General features: G+C 38.8%; 1 long non-coding RNA gene across 1 annotated transcript; it reads left to right on the plus strand.

Moving 5' to 3' along the window:
* Positions 1-8459: 8459 nt before the first annotated feature.
* Positions 8460-9736, plus strand: LOC118565640. The gene is made up of 2 exons (XR_004932487.1): positions 8460-8659; positions 9668-9736. It is a non-coding gene; the product is annotated as an uncharacterized LOC118565640 (long non-coding RNA).
* Positions 9737-10030: the final 294 nt, after the last annotated feature.

Genomic DNA, 10030 nt, shown 5'->3' on the forward strand with positions numbered 1-10030 from the left:
GTTCACAATTATGCTCTTAGCTTAACCTCCCTTACTGTAATCATTAGATCTTGCATTACTCTTATATAAAAGAGAAATCTGAAAGTTCAACGTTATCTGCAGCAGCATTTCTCTATAATTCTTTCCCATGTGTGTCTCACCTTACAATTGTCCAACAGTCGAAAAGATATCTGCAATAGAAATTTATCATCATATGTTTCATGGCTACTGTGACACGGTTCATCTCAATTTATCTAGCACACAAGGAATTGTATTAAAACCTTTCAGAAACTTCTTACTGAACCAGCTCCAAAATACTTCACATTTTTCTAAAAAGTCCAACAGAAAAACCCTTAAGTTTGTAAAAGAAAGCTCCACTATATATATTTGCAGAATAATGTTGTGATATTAATAAGAAGCAGCCCTATGTACTTCTTGTCTTATTTTGAAAAGCTCAGCTAAGAGAAAGGAAGTGTGTGCATGCCCCTCGCCCACACGGAGTTGTGATTGGTTGCTATTCAGGAAGTGGGTGTAGCCCAGGGCGAAGACAGGAAGTAGTTCTGTGAATCAGTTTCAGCTTGATGTGCATTAAACCAAAAGACTTCTAGTTGAATGCGCCCTTCATCTGACGCGAAGAGCAATTCTAACCCCATTAATTCTTGATTTTTTAATCACTTCTGCTTGTTTTAACAGACAGCTTTTGTAAACAACCCTGGTTTTATCTCATGTCCCCCTGTTTGAATCTTGTTTGAAACAAACCTTTAAACTGTAGTATGCTGTGAGCAGTAAGTCATTGTTGCTTATTAAACACATCGCCCCCTGACCATGTAAGTAGCTCCATACTGCTCTAGATCTTTAAACCTTTTTCAGTCTTTCAAGCTTAGTTTAATTGATAATACACCCAAGCATAATTATATCCCCAAGTAAATCAACCCTTTAACAAGTATCTAATTCTTGTTCTCATGTGTTTAGTTTATCCTTGAAAAACTTTAAGCAGACATTACTCCGAGTGATTTTCTTACATTATTATTCATTTATTATTATTACCTTTGTGATCTTATATCACCCAGTGAGCTATAAATCCTTATTTTATGTTTGCACCGTCTTGTCCCAGCAGATTAAAAATTCCCATTCTAGAATTTGCTTTTTTGTTTCATCAATCACTGTCTGTTGTGATTATTGAAGAAATTGTGCAGTTCCTTTAAACCCTCTTAAATATTGACCACCTGTTGGTAAATGATCAGCTTTAAGTTTTGCCCTTCTTCTAATTCTTTGTTTAGCCTTAGTATCTGCACCTTAAATTGATGAATAGTGGAATTCTTTGTATAAACACTTCTCTGTGTCCGTATTTGTTTTGGCCTCTATAATTTTGTTTTTTGCATTTTAAGTGTGAACCTGGTCAGGATAGAGAAAGTCATCTCCGATGCTCCTTTTGGCAACCCCAGCAAACCCAAACATAAAATTGTTCACAGTCAGTGTTAGGTTACAGGTAATCCCTGTGGGAACACGACGTCGTCTCCTTTGTTCAACCTGGTTCCAGGCGCCTGGGACATCGAAACACTCCACCACCTGCAACAAATCTTTGACATTTTCAAACCACATCAGCAATTCCTGGGTGTCCACACCCCCTGTCTGAAATGTCTCTCGTCGTAAGCCCAGGCTTTCAGTTTATCTCCTGTTAAGTGTCCCCCTTTAGAGCCCATTTACCCCAAAGAGTCCAAGAGTGTGTTCTAGGTACATTTCCTGAACGCCAACCTCTCCATGTCATGTTCATGACACCTTGTAGTTGAATTCCATCACCTGTGAAGCAAAGCAGTCATGCGTAGTCCTTTTCAAGAAATTCTCTAGCACAGCAGGAGTGTCACTGTCTGATGCCATTTCAGCTCTGATGTTCCTCAGAGCCAACCTTCATGCATTGATATCATGTTGAAGCTGTTATCCTTCCTCATCATCTTGTGTCCAGGAGTCACTTCTGCTGTCCTGACCAGATACCAAACGTCCAACTAATCTAATTGACCTCATTACTTTTCTGCATGTACAAGAGGACGATCGTTAGATTATCCTGGTCTAAAAGACCACTAGGTTAATAGATGGCTAAACTATGTTTATGTGTTTTTTCTTCTGGATGCTTTAACATTTAGTTAACGAACAACTATTGTGCTATTTTGTGTTCAAACAGAGAGATGTTAAGTCTCCTCACACCTTTCAGGTAACTGCGTACAATTCCAAACTATTTACACTGGTGCTTTAATCCCTAATTTACCCAAGTTATTTATTAGAATAAGGCATTATTCTAAACTTGCAGTTTTATCCATTCAAGTCCTTAACCTTTGTGTTGCTTTACATCCTAATAATTAATTTCTTAGTTGCGCCTCTGCTTACTTTAAGATACCCAGTAAATGTTGTGCTCACAATTTCTCCTTCGCTTGAACAAGGTTAAAAGGTTTAGAGTTTATTCTGCTTATATTGAAATATTAGCTTGCTCACTCGTTTGTTCATTCGTTTATGCTATTAACTGTTGCTGTAATGCCTACTTTAACTTTTTCGCCCACTAGTTTTTTCATGATCATAATTATCGCCCATTGATGTAATAGCATACATTGTTCTTATCCACTTTCCTTTTACGTTTAAACGGCCCCTCTATGTAATCCCCTTACTGTAATCTCCAATATAAATTGTCAAACCTTTTAGGTTTAGCATAATTACTTAAGCTGCTCTATGCTCTCATACCGTAACTTAATATTTTGGTGCAAAATGGATGTCTTTTACCGGTTCCCCCTTATTTCTTCTCATGCATGATGTATTTTATGAAGCTTATTGTATCTTAAAGGTGCCTCTTTGAATCTTATTCAAAAACCCCCTGAGGGGTTAATAAAATTCCAAAACATATCTATATGTATTTTAAATGATTTAAATAAAAACTTTGTTAGAAAAGTAAAAGAAAATCCTTCTTATCAGCGGCCCAAAATCTCTACCAGCTTTTTTTCCAGACCAGTACCACTTGTCCGAATGCGTTTGACCCTCTTATCGCTCGCTAATAACAGCTCTGACTTAAAACAATTAACATCCTAGGGGTTTAATAATAATCTTGATTGCTTTTAATCTGAAAGTTTTTTCTAAGCGCCTCCGCCAATGTGTATGTTTCTAATGTGTGTTTTGTGTTTTAATTATGTGCAGGAAAATCTGATGTGAAATGCAGAAGGGGTGTCTGCCAACTCATCTTTGTTTCGTGTTGCGGTCCATTGAAGGTTATCCGATGCCTCTGTCTTTTCCCCCGCAATTAGTTGTCAATTTTCAGTCCTCATGTCTCAGTTCAACAGCACAACATCGTTCCAGAACGAACAATGTCCATGAATCTTCTTTCTCCAATCGTTGTGTCTGAAACCACAAGGAATTCTGCCAGCATTTTGCCAATATGGATTTTGTCCAAAATCAAATTTTCTAATACAAGAAATGTCTATCTTCATCCGTAGTGTAGTGTAAATAAGTTGAAAAGAAAAAATCAAAACAAAAATTACAAGAAAACTGTCTCAAAACAAAATCAACCACATCGTTCCCTCTAAAACAGAATTATTCATGAAGTTCTTCACCTTTACCCCAGATCTTGATCCCTTAAAAATTTATCCAAGCAAAATATTTTACAGACAGTTCAACCTCTTTGTATAAGTTCATTGATAAAAAACATTTCTCTTAACTTTGTAGCATCACATTCCCCATTAAACCTCTATGCAGCTTCTGCAAAAATTACTGATTATTTTTTTTATTTTTTTTTCCAAAATTTGATTAAAACTGGATTAGGCAGGAGTCAAGTACATCACCTTTTTCTCCGTCCCCTGGACCACTGTGGCACCGCTTGGTACTAACTTGTCTCTGAGAATGCCTAAGAAAAGAGACTAAAATCTCTCCGTTAGCACATTCCAATTATATATGACCAGGTTTCCTTGCAAGAAAAAAAGCAGAAAACAGGATAGAAATGTTAATGTGAGTCAGTAGAGAGGGCAGCAGGGGTACATGAACAATTTCCAAAGCCACCTTCTTACCTCTAGAAGGATACTGAATACTGAATTGTACTTTATAAATAAATTTGCCTTGCCTTGCCTAGAAGGTCTCGATATTACCTGTCATAAGTTTGTTAAACTTAGCATAATTTAGTCACTTTTGTCAATCCCTGCATGTCCATTTTAGATCATGACTTCTTACCATACGGCCTGAAAGAGCTCACTTTCCAGAGTCTTCTGTCGGAACAAGGTGGCTTTACAGTTTCATCTCACATCATCTGAAAGAAGTAACTCAGAGAAAAACAATTCTGTTAGTGTATTAGGTGACAAAAGAAAACCTGGTCTTTCTGGTGTCTTGGTTCTTAACGTGACGTGTCTAAGTTCTTGGTTGGTCCAGGGGAGGTAGGAATCTCTTGTTCCTTTTCTTTCAGCGTTTTGTATTAATACTTCTCCTTTTCTTAAATTATCTGCCGAACAACCTTAAATGTTGTCACTTTTTTGCCGCTGGTGATGTAAAAATTAAAGCAAATGAATCATTTAACAAAGAAATAATCAAAATACACAAAACAATAAAAACCCGAAAGTAAAAAGTCTCCCAAAGAGTGCATTATGTGTGTTCCAATATCTTATAGCATTCTTTTGATTTCTTTCTAGCTCTTTCGATCATGCAAACTTAGTTATTAATGCTTTTCAATCTTAAATGGTCAAGGGTGAAACTTTAAAGCAACCATTTTCTCTTTCAGGCTTTTGAGCTTCTAGTGTTTTTCTATACATGATAAGAGTTTTCCCCGTAATTCAGCACATTGAGAAGGCTACCCAAAAACAAAGAGATTAGAAGTAGAATCCCTTCACAAGCTGGCTTTATTTTATTTTTCCCTCTGACATAGTTTTCGTGCCCCTAGGCCAGAACACACAGACCCAGCCTTGCCATAACATTCAGATGTTTACATCATGGTCAGATTTGTTTATCATATCTATTGTCCTGCTTCAGGTTAAACTGACTCTCTGAGGCTTGCCTCAGCTCAGCATAACTAATAACATCAGATGCTTTTGTAACCGATGACATGCTTAATGTGGCCTTGTGATATCTTGACACTTCTCAAAATTTCTCATTAGCTGCATTCAAATCCCCAGTAAAAAGAAATAAAATAAATTAATACAGAACCCTTAGAAAAGCAACCATATTTAGTCCCATACAGTTTGTTTAAAGCACAGTTTGTCCCATCTATTTAAATCAAAAATCATGTATATCTTAATGCTCTTAAATTCTTCTTTTTAGGCAGCTGTAAAATCCTTAGTTAAAAATCTCCCCTTTAAACATATCCCATCCGGTTCCATTTCTCCCAAACATTCTCCCATATGCTCCCCATATGCTGTTTGCCATTTTATTAATGTTCCAAAATTACAATATAAAAGCTTTTACTCTGTTATTATTTCAGCTGTCATGAATTCATTGACAAACACAAGCCAAACGCAATCTAATAGCATAACTGAATACACCCCAACGCCTCTGTTGCTGTAATGCATAATTAAGCTCCAAACTAAAAAACTTTATCCCCAGTCCCAAGTATTTCCCACAGCCCTGGGATATTTTCTGTTTAAGACACGTTAGCATATCTCAGTGTAACAATTTAATTTGGCCAGATATTTAATGTTAAAAAAAACAAACTTTGTTATTTAAATTTCTCTTTTTGTTAACCTAGTCCATGCTTAAAATGTCATTTGAATTACGGAGCTGCAGTTCTCCCAAAACAAATGATCATCTTGAAACCATGAACAATAATTTTTAACCGAATTAATTAATTCACACAGAAGAACGTTTAGTTACAAACGACACATACATACGTACAGTTACATACAGTTACATACATACAGATACATAGAAACTGACGACATTCAGACAAACAAACACACGCAGGCCTTTACTTCTGACAGGGAGGAAGGGCTGGTCAGATCTTAACGACGGTTAGGGCAGCTTCTTCCAAAATGCCCCGGGTAACCACACGTCCAGCACAAGGGCACATCATAACCTTTGGTTGGTCCCTTTCTATGATTTCTGTACTGCTGTGTATCTCTGCTGGGAATTTGTCCCCATGGAGGACTCTGATACTTCTGAAATGGGACATCTGGAGGGAGGGATTCCACAAACTGGTCTGAACCAAACACAGGTGTCGGGGCCATAACCATCTGAGCTTTTGCAACATTCTTCTTCCTCCTCCTCCTTTTACTTTGATTGTCTCTCAGCTGTTGTAGCTGTTCAGCTACGAGTTGTTGTTTTAAGTTCTGTATATCACTGCTAAGTTGCTTCATGTTTTTTTCATCTATATCCAGCTGATGAACCAAAGCTGCCATCCATTGATCTAAAGGCATATCATAACTCGCAACCATTCTATACATGTTCTGCTTAACATCCTGTGCCTGGCCCTTTAACATTGCTTGTTTAAAGAGTTGCTGCAGCGTGACTGATAACGGGCAAGAGCCGGTCTGGTCTTCCCATACTTTCAACATCCTGTTCACATATGCTAAAGCCGACTCCCCAGCACAACGTGTAGTGTCATTTAAAAGGCCAGAATCCGTACTTACCGGATAAAACGCCCTCAGTGTGCTCCAAAGTTGCCGTGCCACCGGGGCCAGAGGGGCAGCTGCTCCTAGTACGTCAGTTCCAGCAGAAACTTCAACCGCATGTACCTCTTGTGGTTCCAGGTATGCTGATAAGCCAGTCCTCACATCACCAATAGCCAATACATACCCGCTTAAAGTCTTCACGAATGCTTTGATCCAAAGGTGCGCCCCTTTTCTGGGATCAGGGAACATGTGCCTCAGATAAACGTTGTCAGCACATGAAAGAGGCCTGTAACCAGCTGCATTCTCCTGTCCTGTAGCACTGTGAGTCTGAAACAATGGCAGTTGCACACTTTGTTTTGTTGCAGGTAAAGAAAGATCAGTTTCGCTAGAATGCCGGCTACATCTGGGTCTTACGTCACAGCTTACCTGTCCCCCACATAATTCTATACCAGGCACATGCACCGAAGGGTCTGATGAAGTCACCACACTCCTGGCCTTGGATAACAGTTCTGCACTATCACCACACAGATTGTTTTGCATAACAGCGGCTGCACCAGAAGCAGACATCTCTGGAATAACAGGGGCTGTGTACTTATCTTCTTGTTTCGAAAGAAGATGATTCCCTTACCCCCTGCAGATTTTCACTCTCTTGTTGTTTGTCGAGGCCTGAGAAGCAAATGCTGAAATAATGTTCAGTTAGTTTTATCAAGCCTGCTATTTTGATTTCCTCTTTTTGGCATTTTTCTCTAGCAAACTCACCTGCATTAGCCGTTTCTACTTGTGCTTGGGCTAGTCTATTTTTTAACATTTGCAAATAGTAAGTGCACATTTGGGCATCGGGTGGAGGTCCTTCTGTATCCCCAAAAACCCCGTCTCTCCTCATTTTTTCACACCACTCCTCAAATTGTTTTAAATGGTTTTCAGCATCTCTGTGTGGAAAGCTTGCCATTATGCTCCTTTTTCCTGTCTCCAGCAGTGTTCCTAAAGAACCCCCCTGGAGCTCATTTTCTGCCTGATTCTCAGCCATTCCAGCACTCACACGTTTTGGCCAACCTGCTGGGACAGCGTCCTGTCCCCGGTCCAATGAGAGCTTATTTTTTATCCCTCAGACACCAAAACTTATTATGTTCCTATGTGCCTTATTATAGTGTTTTTACACGGCAATTTCAATGAGCCAGTGTACTCAGGATGAGCAGGTTATATGTCACCTGAACAGGTGCACCCTTCACTCTTCACTTCCACGGCTCAATGTAGTAACGTGTCTCACACACACACACACACACATACACACTCACACTCTCTCTGGCCAATCTTTAGTTAACTTAGTACGTACCTCCGGTCCTGCTGGTTGTGTGTGCGTCCACTGGCTTTTTTCTCTTTCTATATTCGTCTGTAATCGGGGTTTTAACAAAACGTCAAACCACCGCATTCATACTATTGTGTATTTGCCAGGTCGTACGCGCTCGTTTTTCGAAAAAGGCTGCTTTTATATTACCGCAAAAACGACTTTTATGTTCGTCCTCGCGGAAAATAAGGGGGCTCTAAACCCACATTTTCTAGGCTACACGATGTTTTAGAAGCCACGCGTACCGGCGTGTCTGTCAGAATGGCCGCTTTTATGTTACACACAGAGGAACACGTATTTTCCTCTGTGCCTAACAAGGGGACCTTTTAAACCCTAAATTCTCAAGGTGCACAGTATTTTCGGAACCCTGGCCAAGACTTCCCGGACTTTCACCTCTGTGACCGCACGCAAATCCCAAGTTCTTATCGACACGTTTGCAAACAATTATCCTCAACCCTTTCTCTGCCTTTAGGAATACAAAAAGTCGGCCCTCCAGGAAGAAAAAGACACTAGGAGATGAATGAAATCTCCTTACCTTTTGTGCGGCCGCGGGCTGTGTGTTTTTCTTCCGGAATGACGTCCTGGCCGGAAAACGGAAGGTGGTACGCCCAGAGCCATAGAGCTAAAAAGAGTCGCGACACTCCCATTGGACTCCGTTGTACGCTGTTTGCCGCCCACTTCCGGGGTATGCAGCCTCGCATAGTTCCAAAAAGCCATTCTATGGCGTCGGACATCATTCACTTCCATTGCTGACTCTCGAGTAACTTCTGAGGTAAGTTGATTAAATAGCTACCTGTTTTGAATTGTCAACTGTCTATATTGTATCATAGGCCATTTATGATGCTTATACTGATCTTTTGTTGTATGTACACAGCGTAATTATATATATATTTTTTATCTTGGTAGACGACCGATTGCCTGCTAGTTTGTTAGCTTGACTTGCCTTCTGTGAAGGTAACGTTATATCCAGGGGTAAATAGCTACCTATTTTGAATTGTCAACTGTCTATATTTTATCAGAGGTCCTTTATGATGCATATACTGATCTTTATTTGTATGTACACAGCGTAATTATATATATATTTTATCTTGGTTGACCACCGATTGTCTGCTAGTTTTGTTAGCACTAACGTTATATCCAGGCGTAAGTTGATTAAATAGCTACCTCTTTTGAATTATCAACTCTGTATATTATATAAATAGGCCCTTTATGGTGCATATACTGATCTTTTGTTGTATGTACACAGCGTAATTATATATATATATATATATATATATATATATATATATATATATATATATATATATATATATATATATTATTATTATTTTATTTTTTTTTTTATCTTGGTAGACGACCGATTGCCTGCTAGTTTGTTAGCTTGACGTTATATCCAGGCCTAAGTTGATTAAATAGCTACCTCTTTTGAATTGTCAACTCTGTAAATTATATTAATAGGCCCTTTATGGTGCATATGCTTATATTTATTAGTACGTGCACAGTGCAATTTATAAATATATTCTTAACTTGGTAGACAACCGATTTTCAGTAATTGCCTGCTACTTTTATCTCGATTTTGCCAGCTGTGAAGAAGGTATCGCTACACCAGAAATTACACAGTTCATTAGTGAATCTCTGACATCTTTTATTAAGTAAGTTAGCCATAGTGCTTACTGGAACTCCACAGGTGTGAGTCTGATGTATGCAAGAGAAAGTATTTTTCTAGGCAGTCCTGAATGAACTGGCTTTAATGAACATATTTGTGCCCTTGTCTCAACAGATCTTGCTGGACCAGCAGTATCGTTGTTGTGGCCATCACAGGTTTCAGTGGAGCGCCCCACCCCCCCCCCAAAAAAAAATGGTTACGATACCTGTTCTTAACGCCTGTTTACACATTTGTTGTTCTTGTTCACACATACTGTACGTATGTTTGTTGATATTATTTATGCTTGTTCGCATTTTTTTGTTCCACATTGTTAATTTTTATCTTATGCCAGCTTATACCTTTATTATTAATGTTGTCCTTCCCTTCAGCCCTGATGCACTCTGAAGCCTGATGTATGTGGAGGATTTTTTTTAAATGTATTTATAATATTCCTCCCTGTTCCTTCACTTTGTTCTTGTTTTTCCAGTTTGATACACA

The sequence above is a fragment of the Fundulus heteroclitus genome, chromosome 14, assembly GCF_011125445.2.
Source record: "Fundulus heteroclitus isolate FHET01 chromosome 14, MU-UCD_Fhet_4.1, whole genome shotgun sequence".
Taxonomy (NCBI): domain Eukaryota; kingdom Metazoa; phylum Chordata; class Actinopteri; order Cyprinodontiformes; family Fundulidae; genus Fundulus; species Fundulus heteroclitus.